The sequence below is a fragment of the Dermacentor andersoni genome, chromosome 6 (genome assembly GCF_023375885.2).
Source record: "Dermacentor andersoni chromosome 6, qqDerAnde1_hic_scaffold, whole genome shotgun sequence".
Lineage (NCBI taxonomy): Eukaryota > Metazoa > Arthropoda > Arachnida > Ixodida > Ixodidae > Dermacentor > Dermacentor andersoni.
The window spans coordinates 105697656-105712523 of NC_092819.1; positions in this window are offsets into that span (position 1 = coordinate 105697656).

Consider the following 14868-nt stretch of genomic DNA (forward strand, 5'->3'; position numbering starts at 1 on the left):
CGCTGCCCTCCACCAGGGAAAGGAATGGCACTGGCGTCTGTCCGCAAACTTGATGTTGGGAGCCCTAAGGTTTTCGTCAACGTCGGGAGTTTGATCACAACAGCAGCAGCCGCATTCCGAAGGTGACGAAATGCGCAAACGCTCATGCACATTGATTTACGTAACGCGCTAAAGAAACCCAAGTTGTCAAAATTATTTTCGAGTCCCCCACTACGTTGAGCCTGATAATGAGATTGTGGCTTTTGCACGTAAAGCATCATACTATAATTCAAATTTAACAATTCTACCCAGATTCGATGCACCGTGTGAGGCAATGACAGCACTCCAATTCGTGTCGCTGTGTATTCTGTGTGCTACGTAGACAAAGATATGTGGTGCAGGCAATGTAACGTGTGACGTCAACTCGCCCCTCTCCTACTGCAATAAGCGCTGAAGAACTAAGACATTCTTCCTATACATAGGCGTCAATTACCGTCACTCAACGCAAACAGCACATAAAGCTTCTCTTGCATCATCATCATCATCAGCCTGGTTACGCCCACTGCAGGGCAAAGGCCTCTCCCATTCTTCTCCAACTACCCCGGTCACGTATTTTGTGGCCATGTTGTGGTCATGTTGTCCCTGCAAACTTCTTAATCTCATCCACCCACCAAACTTTCTGCCTCCCCCAGCTACGCTTTCCTGACTTTGGAATCCAGTCCGTAACCTTTAATGATCATCGGTTATCTTCCCTCCTCATTACATGTCCTGCCCATGCCCATTTCTTCTTCTTGATTTCAACTAGGATGTCATTAACCCGCGCTTGCTCCCTCACCCAATCTGCTCTTTTCTTATCCCTTAACGTTACACCCATCATTTTTCTTTCCATAGCTCGTTGCGTCGTCCTCAATTTAAGCAGAACCCTTTTCGTAAGCTCCAGGTTTTGGCCCCGTGCGTGAGTACTCGTAAGACACAGCTGTACGTTATACACTTTTCTCTTGAGGGATAATGGCAACCTGCTGTTCATGATCTGAGAATGCCTGCCAAGCACACCCCAGCCCATTCTTATTATTCTGATTATTACAGTCTCATGATCGGGATCCGCGGTCACTACCTACCCTAAGTAGGTGTATTCCCTTACCACTTCCAGTGCCTCGCTACCTATCGTAAACTGCTTTTCTCTTCCGAGACTGTTAAACATTACTGTAGTTTTCTGCACATTAATATTTAGACCCACCCTTCAGCTTTGCCTCTCCAGGTCAGTGAGCATGCATTGCTATTAGTCCCCTGAGCTACTAAGCAAGGCAATATCATCAGTGAATCGCAAGTAACTAAGGTATTCTCCATTAACTCGTATCCCCAATTCTTTCCAATCCAAGTCTCTGAATACCTCCTGTAAATGCGCTGTGAAGACTACTGGAGAGATGGTATCTCCCTGCCTGACGCCTTTCCTTATTGGAATTTTGTTGGTTTATTTATGGAGGACTACGGTGGCTGTGGAGCCGCTACAGATATATTTCAGTATTTTTACATACGGCTCGTGTGCACCCTGATTCCGTCAAGTGCATACCCACTGGTCTCTGCTGCGGCGGATGGAAGGGATGCTTCCAGCGGCAATGTGGGTTCTCGGCCGAACAACAGAATGAATGGGGAATAACCGGCAGTGTCAGGACGCGAATTATTACATGCAAAATGACATAGGGTAGGGCAAGATCCCAATAAGTATGGTCGGATGAGACATACCTTGCAAGCATGTCCATTAGGGTGTGATTCAGACGCTCCGTGAGACCATCAGTCTGGGGATGGTAAGACGTAGCGAGCTTGTGCATGGTTGAGCAGGACTGCAGGATGTCGGCGATGGCTTTAGAAAGTAATGTCCGACCACTGTCAGTGAGAAGCTGGTGTGGAGCACCATGCTGCAGAATCACGTCGCGTAAAAGAAAATCGGCGACATCTGTGGCGCAGCTTGTTGGATGCAATCTGGTTAACGTGTAGCGCGTGGCGTAATCTGTCACCACAGCGACGCACTTGTTGCCAGACGTGGATAGAGGGAAAGGGTCAAGTAAGTCCAAGCCAACGCGAAAGAATGGCTCCAAAGGAATGTCGAGCGGTGGAAAGCACCCAGCGACAGGGAGCGTCGATGTTCTTTCTCGGCGCTGGTATTTCTACATGCCGTAATGTATTTCCGGACGGAGAGGGAAAGGCCAGGGCAGAATAAGCGTGGGCGAATCCGGTCGTAGGTGCAGGAGACGCCAAGGGGACCTGCCGTGGTAAATCTTGAAGTTCTTGGAGAACAGCTGACCGGAGGTGCTTGGGAATGACGAGCAGTGACAGTAGGGCAGAACCGTTGGGGCGTACATTGCGGCGGTATAATACACCAACCCGAAGAACAAACAGGTGAAGGGACGAATCATATGGCGAAGATCCCAAGCCATCAGTGATGGCGCGCAAGGTGGGATCACGGCGTTGCTAGTCGGCAACGTTTAGCAGCTGAGAGACGGAGAAAACGCAAGCGTCGGCATCGTGCCCAGGTTCTTCGGATGGTTCGTCTACTGGATGGCGTGATAAACAGTCTGCCTTTTGATGTAAATGGCCCGACATGTACGCTACTGCATAGGAATATTCTTGCAGCCGCAGAGCCCAGTGACCTAGCCGGCCGGTAGGATCCTTCAATGAGGAAAGCCAGCAGAGTGCGTGGTGGTCCGTGATTACAGAGAAGTGCGTGCCATACAAGTACGCATGGAATTTCGAAACCGCCCAGACGAGAGCCAGGCATTCACGATCTGTAATCGAGCAGTTGCGCTCCGCTGCTGTGAGTAGGCGACTAGCGTAGACGGTAACACGATCTTGACCCTCTTGGCGCTGGGCTAAGAGGGTTCCGATACCGCGACCAATAGCATCGCTAAGCACTTCTGTCAAAGTGTGCCAGAATACGTGGCGTGGTGAGAATGTTGGTGCGGTGGGCAAACGCGCCAGTTTGAGTGCGGCCCCACGTAAACGGCACATCCTTCTGTAGAATAGCAGTAAGTGGTCGGGCAATCGCTGCGAAGTCTTTAACGCAGCATCGGAAGTAGAAGCAGAGTCCTACAAAACATCAGACGTCTTTGACAGACTGAGGCACTGGAAACGACGTGACAGCACGAATTTTCCCCGGGTCTCATTGAATACCGGAAGCGTCGACGAGGTGGCCCAGCACTGCTATCTGGCGATGACCGGTGACACTTCGATGAACTTAGTGGGAGTCCAGCCTCGCGGAAGACATGAAGAACAGCTGATAATCGCTCAGGGTGGTTCTCAAATGTAGGCGAAAATACGAGAACGTCATCTAGATAGCACAGGCATGTTGACGATTTGAACCCTTGAAGCAAAGCGTCCATCATACGTTCGAACGTTGCTGGGGTGCTGCATAGACTGAATGTCATTACTTTGAATCTATCAAGAACATCAGGGGTGAAAGCGGCCTTCTCTTGGTCCTTTTCATCCACAGAAATTTGCCACTAACCAGACCACAGATGTATTGATGAAAATTAGTTATCACCGTGGAGATAATCGAGGGCGTCGTCATAGCGAGGCAAGGGGTAGACGTCTTTCTCTGTAATACGGTTTAGATGACAATAATCTACGCAGAAACGCCATGTGCCATCTTTCGGCGCCAAAGGGCTAGACGAAGGTTCAACAATGCTTTTGTCAAGCATGTTGTTCACTTCATCTTGAATAACCTTACGCTCTGGAGCAGAAACTCGATATGATCGGCAGTGAATAGAACTGGCATCACTAGTATTTGTGTGATGCTTACCAATTGAAGTCTGGCCCAATTTGCAATTGGTGAGGTAGAAGATGTCGTGGTAGGAAACCAAAAGGCGATACAGAGGTGCTGCTCGTTGAGGCAATAGGCCCGCAGCAACCACGGGACAAATTGTTGTGTCAGGGCAAATAGCATCCTGTGAACATGGTTAAGAATCTTAGCAGACGTCTACTGCAAACGTCGTGACGTCGTCATCTCCTATAGCACGCAGCCTTGCGACCGATATGCCATGGGGTAGAACTTCATTTGTCAGGCCAAAATTTACGACGGGGATGCATGTCCGGTGATCGGCGACGGTGACGACGGAGTGATATTACACAGTAATATTACGTGAGTGACGTAATACGTCACTCACTGACGTTATACGTCAGTGAGTGACGGCACAGTGATATTACGCACCAAAAGGACATCAAGAACAGGGGCGCTTTGACGTAAAGCTATTCCAAACTTTTCTATTCCAATTCTGCAATCAGCCCTCCGCGATTGGGCCAAAATCTTTTAAGAACGAGCCCCATTTCGCCTGTCTGTCACGCGACAGCACGAAAACCACGATAGCTCCACACCTGATATGACGTGTACACAGTGAATATGCATGATTTGAACGAACAAAAGAAAAATGTTTCTTTCTGATTCGACGCTTTATCCCCATTAGCGCTCGGCTATTGGTCAAGCGTCTACGGGCTGCACGCACCTCTCCTGCCTGCCACGCAACATCACAATACCGCAAAAACTCACCGCATCAAAATGACGTGTACGCGTTAAAGATGCATTAATAAGCCGAACAAAACTGAATTTTCTTCTGAATAGCCGTAGGCTGCCCCGTTCCGAAAGGAATAAAAGATGGCTGCCGCTGATCAATCAGGCACTGGCTACTCGCACCTGACGGAGAGCAAACCGGTTTATTTGCATGTAATAAGACTTCTTGCGTGGCTCTGTAACGTTTTCGAGCACTTTCAGTGCGTCTATGACCTCGTTCTGCCAACTCCTCTTTGCTGAGGATCCGTTTTAGCGTCATTCATTAGCTTCGTTTGCATGCTGCCGTGATTTTCGACGAGCCACCGCAAGCAGAGTAAGGGAAAGTGAACCAATCGCAGACGCTAGCACCACCCTCTTCATCTAGTTGCGATTTTCAGTGCAGTGCCTCGGCGCCATCGAATCTCTCTTCACTTGAGCGTGCTCCTCGGCTCTTGTGAGCCAACTCAAGCTATGAAAGTACAGCTTATGCGTTAAGACAAGATAATGCGGAGCTTAAGAGGAGGCTCGACGAGCAAGAAACGAGAACACACGTCAAGCGGGGGCGTGGGAGAAGTAATTTCAGATGTTTATGAAGAGATGCACCTAGAGCTGAAATTAAAAATAGCAGTGGTGGCAGCGGATGCTGCACAGTTAAGTGCTGGCGGACCAAATCAGTCCTGTCCAGAGCTGCTCGGCCTCTGTGTCCCGACGTGGGAGCGGCCCGCATCAGTCCCACACTGATCCCTCAGGACCTAAATAAAATTCTTCATACCATACTGATGGGTTACTGTCTTAACCAAAGAATATCCGTTCTAGAAAAAGAGAAAGAAACGACAACGAATGAGCACAAATATTCTGGCTGGCATTTGAAGGAAACACTTTGGTCCTTGCGTTGCAAAATAACACGGCAAGGAGAGAACACCAACACCTCATGGTATGGCTGATGTGATGCTGATGTGTCCGTTAATGTATAACCCGGAAATGTTTTAGCCATACGGGTCTTGAGGCCGATTTCGGTCACCTCGTGTGCGGCGAATTTATATGAGCATATAGTGCTCAACAGGCTTTCATCGTACCTGGAAGACCATGGGCTTTTACCAAACGCGATCCTTGTCTTTCGTCAGCACCCATAAAAACAATATATCCTCTTTATATGGAGAAAGATGTAATAGGTAAGTGAATTACAATGAACAAGAAAGTCAATCTAACGTTAAACGTAACGGGAACTTTTGATAACGTCTCACACAAAGGGATACTTCTGCACGTCAGCCGCTTCAACTGCGGAAACAGGGGGTGCAGTTGCATGAATGACTTCCTGTCTCACCGTACAGCAACGGTAGAAATAGGAAACCTGAGGTCCCAAAAAGTTTACGTCCAGGCCAAAGGTGCGCCCAAAGTAACGTAATTTTCCTTCTTCTTTACATGAGGCAATAGAAGCTTTACATGAGGCAATAGAGAGAACGGAAATGCACCTAGCAGCATGCGGACTACTATGTATCCATACCAAATGGAACTCCTGATCCTGAGAAAGAGAACAAGAGGGTGCACACCACAAGAAAGGTAACTCTGAAGGGAATGCTCATCCTGTGGGTTAATACACTCCGTATACTCCGTATTATCTTCCAAAAAGATGGAGTGGGGCTTACCATAGTGCATCTACTTCAACAAATAGTGAAAATGGTACCAAATAGAAGACATGAATTAAGGGAACAAGACACCATAAAACTCGAATAAGCATTGGTCATTTGCAGAATCCCCTGGGCTTAGAGCGTGTACGTGCTCAGATTACAGCCTCGATGCAGCATATTCTCAGTTATTGCAAGTGTGTGCAAACAGGGTCCAATCGCGGCACCTAGTGCCATGTCTGGCCGATTCCGCAGAGGGTTGCAGTAGAGTTACTGTATATGTAATCACATATTAGGTTACATTTCAGTGCTTTTAGGTCACAGTTGCTTAGAATAGAATGGCACGTCTTTAGTTATTGAAATAAAGATTTAGCGCTTATGGTGTAGTTTCGTAAGCAAACGTTCATGGCTCACGGCATCATCAACCAAAAAAAACAATAAAAACAAAAACCTCGATAGCTCATGTCACAAGCGTGCAACCAGGAATTCTGACAGTGTCAGCTTCCGTCGAGCACATTGGTGGGCTACTTCAATTTGTGGCCGAAGCGTGATGGCTGCATGTACCAGCATGCCTCGAGAACAGCTGTGGCGAGTGCGTAGAACAAATCACTGCCGCATGTAGCAGCGCATACATTAAAAAACGTGCCTAAACGGCTACAAACTGTTCTCAATGTTGCCACCGGAGTCATGGAGCACATGGCCTACGCGTGCTATAAGCAAAGCTCCATTACATGACTAACACGAGTGGTGGAACATGTAGGAAAAATGACACTTTTTTAATACGAGAAATATTCGCGTGTACTTCAAAATAATGCTTTTTATATACACTTCCGATTTCGCTTTTACCCGCCGTGGTTGCTCAGTGGCTATGGTGTTGGGCTGCGAGGCACGAGGTCGCGGTATCGAATGCCGACCACGGGGGCCGCATTTCGATGGGGGCGAAATGCGAAAACACCCGTGTACTTAGATTTATGTGCAGGTTAAAGAACCCCAGGTGGTCGAAATTTGCGGAGTACCCCACTACGTCATGCCACATAATCAGAAAGTGGTTTTGGCACTTAAAACCCCGTAATATTTAATTTCGTTTTAAGTCCTTGGCTGGGTTCTGTAGCTATAAAGCGTACCGGCATGACAGCACTCACACCTCAACAATATACGCCTGTATGTTTGCTGGTGTAAATGTGCGATGCGTACGCGCATGTGAATTGAATTCTGGGGCTTTACATGGCATAACCCCCATTTTATTGAGAGGCACATCGCAATAGGGGGAACTCCGGATTAATTCTGATCGCGAGAGGATCTTTCGCGTGTCCCTGATGTACGAGGCACGGGCCTCTTTGCATTTCGCATCCATTGAAATGTGGCCGCCGAGGCTGGGATTTGATCCTGCGACCTCACGTTCAGCAGCACCTATCCAATAGCCGCTATGCAGCTGCGGCGGGTGGTGCGTGCGTGCATGCGTGCGTGCGTGTGTGCGTGCGTATGTTTGCTTCTGCGTGCGTTTAACAGTGCTAAGAAAATATGCCACAGTTGTCGGCGGAGGTGCTTTGAATTCTGCTGTGCTGCGACAACATAGTGCTCACCGATGGTCATGCGTTGGCGATGCGAACAGCGCTACAAAAATGCTTGAAGCACAAGCTCCTGCAGCCAACTCTAGCCCTTTGCTGTGCGTACACGAAAGCAGTTGGGACGTTTAAGCACCATAAATGCCTAATAATCCTGGCTCCACGTGGTGCACTGCACAGTCGTGGTTCCGCTGGTGCACCTTGCTCCGGGCGTAGATTGCCACTCTGATGTGACTCCCTCACGTAGGTGGAGATCATTGAAATTAACACATGCATGCCCAGAGAGAAAACAATTCTTACACGTACGTAAAAGATAACCTCGCTCAATTAAAAAAAAAAACAGACCAGTCAAGAACATTTATTCTTTGAAGGCGTGTTCGTAGCGTAGTAAAACACTGAGTCACACTGAATTCATGCTGTTGTGTAGCGCCTCTTATCGTTCAAGTGTCGACTGTCAAGTGAGGCCCACAAGTACCGCAGTCTTTTCTACCGATAGCCGCTTCCTTCTCTCTACTTATTTCCGTTGTTTGCCTCGTGTGGCGTCTTTTTAAAGGCATGTTCATGTCAATCCTTCGCTCCTTTGACGACATGTTCTATTTGCTAAATGACATCAAGTGAACAAGATTCAGATATCTCTATTTGCAATTGTAAAGGGTGTTAACGCATATAACATGCGGCCTGTTTAGCTCGGGTTCGTCGTAGACATCGTTTGCCAGCATGGAGGGAAAGCCGGGACCAGGGGAAAATAAATCCGAGCCATAGAGCATAACTTAGTCAAAGTCGAATCCTGTCAGGAAGCGGATCTGGCTAAGCTATATCTTTATATATATATTTTTATATATACATATATATATATATATATATATATATATATATATATATATATATATATTATATAATATATTTTTATTTTAACAATGCCGGGATGTCGACACGAAATACCACGAAACACCCTGATTTTGAAATGGTCCTCAATTGCTTTTTCCTTTTGCTAAAGTTTTGGCCTATAACAAAGAATGGCTTTCTGTTTCGGCACATCGATGACACGGGCGAACAGATGAATATGCAAGCATAAGAACAGACATGACGAGTGCCATGGCTGTCCTGTCAGTCATCCTGTCTGGACTTATTTACTGTACGTGTTTCAGTCTTACGCGTGTTGGTCCCCATGTCGCAAAAAAAATTTCGCACAATAGCGCAAGAACTCCTAACTTGCGATGTTTTTCTTTCCGATTAGTCTTTAATGTCGCTCTTCCCTTCGTCATAATTAACACCCAATTGTGGCGTAAACGCTGTTTCTCTAGAAAGCGAGTCGATGTATATCATGCAGTATATTTATGCCTTTTAACCACTTTTTCTGGATCTTTTTCATTTCTTTATTTTCTTCTATCTGGTTTTTTATTTCTCGGCCAATTTATTTTTTTTTAATTGCTCCATTATCCATAGATCTTTATGGGGAGCCACTACAGCTTCTCAATGTGATTTTCATAAGGCAGCATTTTTTATGTACTATACGAGTGACTTGCACAAAGCACTGAATTTGCGAGTTCGGCTCTTTTTTATATATTTTTTCAGCTTGTATACAAAAATTAGGTACTTAGTGCCGTTCAATGCTTTATCCTTTCTCACACTAAAGCAGTTTTTTTCGCAATTTTCTCGATTACCGGAGGACGGGGTCCCGAATCAGAAGTACGGAGCACAAGCTCTAGAAACAATTAGCCAACTTGGTCAACGAACAAGGATTTGAGATCATCAAGGGAATTCTCGTTAAATAATATTAAGGAGTCAAGATCAGGACAATGAGGCCACGAATAAATGCTTATTGTTCCTCTCTCTTTTTTCTCTCTCTCTCTCTCTCGTAGTGGTCTAGTAGCTAATGGAAATAAGACATTCAGAAACAATTGCCTTGCTGTACCGGAAACTCATTCGTTCAATAAAACCTTTTATGTTGTAACTGTACGTCTTTTAATAGTACAAAGGCGATAAGGGCCTAACATTGAGTGCCACTCACATTTGTTACACTCGTTCATAAGGACTCACGATCAATCTCACTTGTGAGAGCGTAACGTGATTCCGGCAAAACATTAAAGCACACACAAGGTTCTCAATACCATGTATTGAATCGTTAGCAGACAAGAGATCGGGCCGTGTTCTATGCTAAGAAATCTGCGTAATAAATCTCCTCCGCATTTTTCATGTTAATATTGTTACGTGAAGCTGAAGCCGAATACTATTTACAGTTTATTTACAGGGAAGCTCACGGAGGCCAAAATGGCGACGCTATATCAAACGGGCACACACGTCGTCTTCGTCCTCCTCAGTGCAGCCACACTGTGGTGGCTGTTCCGTAGCATCACCCCCGCCTGTAGAAGCACCGTCCCGGTGCTTAATCTACACATCCACGGTGAAAGGTGTGTGGTATGGTTTTAGTCTTGCCACGTGAACGATGTCAATTGCAGCTGATGATGACACTGAGAGATCGGCGGGGATGATTTCATACGTGACATCGGTCACTTGTCGTACCACACGGTAAGAGCCAGTGTAGCGTGACAGCAGCTTTTCGGAAAGGTCCACACGTCGAACGGGTGACCAGAGAAGCACCAGAGAACCCGGAGAAAAGTGCACGTCGCGATGGTGGCAATCATAGAGGCGCCTCTGATGCTCCTGTGAGGCCTCGAGACGGGTGCGGGCGAGCTGGCGCCCGTGGTCGGCGTGTGCGATCGCGTCGCGGGCGTATTCAGTGGCGGAACGTGTGGCTGAGGGTAGCAAAGTGTCCAAAGGCAACACGGGTTCTCGGCCATATAAGAGATAGAATGGTGAATAGCCGGCGGTGTCGTGACGCGATATACGCGAACGTCACATATGGTAAGGGAAGATCCCAGTCGTGGTGGTCGGTCGCAACGTACTTCGAAAGCATGTCGGTGATGGTCCGGTTGAGGCGCTCCGTGAGGCCGTTGGTCTATGGGTGGTACGACGTGCTGAACTTGTGCTTTGTCGAGCAGGAGAGGAGGATGTCCTCGACGACTGCCGACAGAAAGCTGAGGCCACGGTCCGTGAGTAATTGGCGCGCAGCACCGTGCACTAAAATAATGTCATAGAGCAGAAAGTCAGCGACATCAGTAGCGCAACCTGTCGGGAGGGCTCTGGTGATTGCGTACCGTGTAGCATTATCGGTAGCGACTGCGACTCATTTATTTCCGGAGCCCGAGAGAGGAAATGGTCCAAGAAGGTCTAGACCAACACGAAAAAAGGGTTCGGGTGGGATGTCGATTGGCTGGAGACATCCAGCTGGAGGTGTGGAGGGCTTCTTCCGGCGCTGACAGGGCTCACAAGCGGCAACGTAGCGCCGCACGGAGCGGGCCAGACCCGGCCAGAAGAATCGACGGCGTACACGGTCGTATGTGTGCGAGACGCCCAAGTGTCCAGCCAAGGGAGCATCGTGAAGGTGCTGGAGGACAGTCGAACGCAGGTGCGATGGAGTGACGAGCAGAAGGTCAAGGCCGTGTGGATCAAAATTGCGGCGGTATAATGCCCCCTCCTCATGGAGAAGCATCCGGAGAGAGGCGTCGCCAGGAGTTGACTCCAGGCGGTCGATGAGGGCTCGTAATGAAGGATCGCGCTGTTGCTCGTTGCCTATTTGAAGCAACTGGGGCACAAAGAAAACGCAAGCGATGGCGTCCGCATCAGCCGGTTCGTCGACGGGGTAGCGGGACAAACAATCGGCATCCTGGTGCAAGCGTCCTGTCTTATATACCACGGAGAAGGCATATTCTTGCAGGCGTAACGCCCAGCGAGCGAGTCGTTCCGTGGGGTACTTGAGCGAGTATAGCCAGCAGAGAGCGTGGTGATCAGTGATGACAAAGACGAGGCGTCCGTACAAGTATGGACGAAATTTCGCAACAGCCCACACAAGAGCGAGGCACTCGCGCTCTGTGATTGAGTGATTGCGCTCGGCGGGTGATAGAAGTCGGCTGGCATAGGCTATAACGCGAACATCTCCACGCTGGCGCTGTACTAACACTCCTCCTATGCCGTGACCACAGGCATCAGTTCGAACTTCCATTGAAGCACATGGGTCAAAGTGGGCCCAAATTGGAGGCGTGGTAAGGAGAGTAGTCAGCTGCGAAAAAGATGCGGCATGGTCAGGACCCCAAGAAAAAGGGGCGTCTTTCCTCAAGAGGTCGGTAAGGGGACGTGCGATGGTCGCAAAATTTTTCACAAAGCGTCGGAAATAAGAGCACAGCCCTACGAAACTGCGAACGTCCTTGGTAGACTTCGGAACAGGAAAATTCGTAACGGCGCGAATTTTGTCCGGATCGGGGCGCACCCCTCTGGCGTCTACGAGGTTTCCAAGGACGGCGATTTGGCGGCGAGCGAAATGACATTTTGACGAGTTAAAGTGAAGACCGGCGTGGCGGAACTCGTCAAGAATCGCTGAAAGATGGTCTAGATGCGTGTCGAATGTGGGCGAATAAACGACGACGTCGTCCAGATAGCACAAACAGGTGGACCACTTGAACCCCTGAAGCAAAGAGTCCATCACTCATTCGGAGGTGGCGGGGGCGTTACAGAGACATAAAGACATCACCTTGAACTGATAAACGCCGTCAGGGGTAACAAACGCAGTCTTCTCTCGGGCCATGTCATCGACGGATATCTGCCAGTAGCCGGACTGTAAGTCGATAGAAGAAAAATAGGTGGTACCGTACAGGCAGTCTAGAGCGTCATCAATACGTGGCAAAGGGTACACGTCCTTTTTTGTGATTTTGTTCAGGTGGCAATAATCTACACAAAAGCGCCACGTTCCATCCTTTTTTTTTTGACAAGTACGACGGGAGATGCCCATGGACTACAGGAAGGCTCGATAATGTCCTTTGCAAGCATCTTTTTGACTTCCTGTTGGATAACAGCTCGTTCCGACGCAGAAACACGATATGGACGTCGGTGAATAGGGTTCGCATCGCCAGTATTTATGCGATGGTTCACGACGGACGTTTGACCTAAGGGTCTATTGTCTAAGTCAAAAATGTCGCCATAGCCTTCAAGAACGCGGCAAAGAGCTTCAGCTTGAGCAGGTGTAAGGTCAGAGGAAACCATCTTCTTAATGTCGACGTCAGTACCGTGCGATGACGTCACGTTATGGGCTGAGCTGTAACGATCTTCCACTGTGAATGGTTCGACCTTATCATCCTGCAAAGCGCTAGTTATAGCCAAGGAGATCCCTTGAGGCAGAACTTGCGCAGTTAGCGCGAAGTTGACAAGCGGAAGGCAGGTGCGGTTGCCAGTAATTTTCAGCACAGTGTGCGGCACGGTAACACCATGTGTAAGCATAACGGCCGGAATTGGTGCGGCCACGTAATTGCCGTCAGGTACAGCTGGTGAAGACAAGTCGACGTGCATCACAGAGTGAGGCGATAGGTGATTAAAATCGATGCAGCTCAGATGGCTTGGAGGCGGGTCCACAGGGTCGGCAAGAAGAGGCAAGTCAAGGCGAAGTGAGCCGGCCGAACAGGCAATGAGAGCAGAATTATTGGCAAGAAAATCCAGACCGAGAATGATTTCGTGAGGGCAATGCTCGATGACGGTGGAGAGAACGACGGTGTGTCGCTCAGCAATGGTGAGTCGGGCAGAACACATGTCAACAATAGCGACAGTCCCTCCGTCGGCGACTTGTGCAACTCGGTTCGGGGTAGCCGTCAGAACTTTCTGGGGCCGACGGCGAAGACGGCAGCACTCATAATGGACACATGCGCCCCGGTGTCAATCAACGCGCACACAGGAACATTGTCGACGAGAACGTCCAAAAGATTCTTGTTCGTGGGTAAGGTGAAGCGAGGATTTCTTGCCAATGTCGTCAATGCAGAAGCTGCACTGTCTAGTTTTTCGGTCGGGGTTGCGGCGAGTAGGTCGGAGAAGGTGCTTGGCGTGAAGGGGGCGAGCGAGATTGGCGGCGGGAGGGAGAAGGCGAGCGGGTACGGAAAGGCAATGTCGGCCTTCACTTGGCTCTTTAGTTTGTTGTCCCACCAATATCTGTAGCGAATCTCCCTGTCGCCGTACATACGGTTACCTGTTTAAAAAACGGTACGAAGACCGTGTTGATAATCCATACAGAAAACTATTCACAGCACTTGTCCTTGCATCTACTATGTGTCGTTCGTCTCCCTACGCGCTGTTAATAGTTTTCAGCCCTCCTATTTGTGTTTGCTGAGTTCATTCACACGTTCGCCCCTGCTAGCTAGCCACATTAGTTTCTCAGTAAAAGCAACGCGTTCACTGTTCTGAACATGCAAGCCTAGCCTATCTTTCAATGTTTCTGAGGGACTAAATTGAGGTAGAAGCTATATTATTACTCCAGTGCAGCCTCTATCATAGCTTCAACCACAAGGTATATTTTTTTATCCATTCAGTTATGGCACAGACTCTGGAAGGGGCATTGCGCCAGAGCAGGAAGCGCGGGAATTAGCAAAAAACAAAGTTCAAAGATTTTATAGTGTTAGAGGGTAACGACGAAGCAACAAGTCCCTAACATATATAAATAATGCAATAAAGAAATAAAAAGACTGTATGAGTTAGAAAAAGAAGAAGACAAAGAAATGATACAAATTTTAGCAGGTAAGCATGAACGAACATGTCTCTAACAAGTATTAATAACGCAATACTTGAAGCAAAAATGATTGTATCCAACCTCGCCAGATTTGCACAGTAGTTTTAGTTGTGATGAATTATAAATGTTATGTTTAAGCGTGTCTGAAGCATACAAGTTCAAGAATGTCAACTTTGTCGTTTCGTATGTCATTTCAATTTTGAATCATGCGCGGCCATGTAGATGCATTGTAAGCATTGGTTCAGGCAAAGACATGCTGGAAACTCACAAGATTATGCAGACGTTGATGCCGGTGCATGCTATGGATTACTTTGTAAAACATGCAAAGCAATGCAATGGTTATTCGTGATTAAAGAGATAGAAGATATAGAAATGACAATGATACTTACGCTATAGTCTTAGTGAGGATCTCTGACAATGAAGCGGGCGGCGCTGTATTGAACTGACTCGAGAGTCGTTATTACAGAAGGTTGATGAGGTGACCAGAGTGGGGCCGCCAATTAGAGTTGAGGCTTCACAAATATCTGATAGGCAATTTGTCTCGTGAGGGTAGGC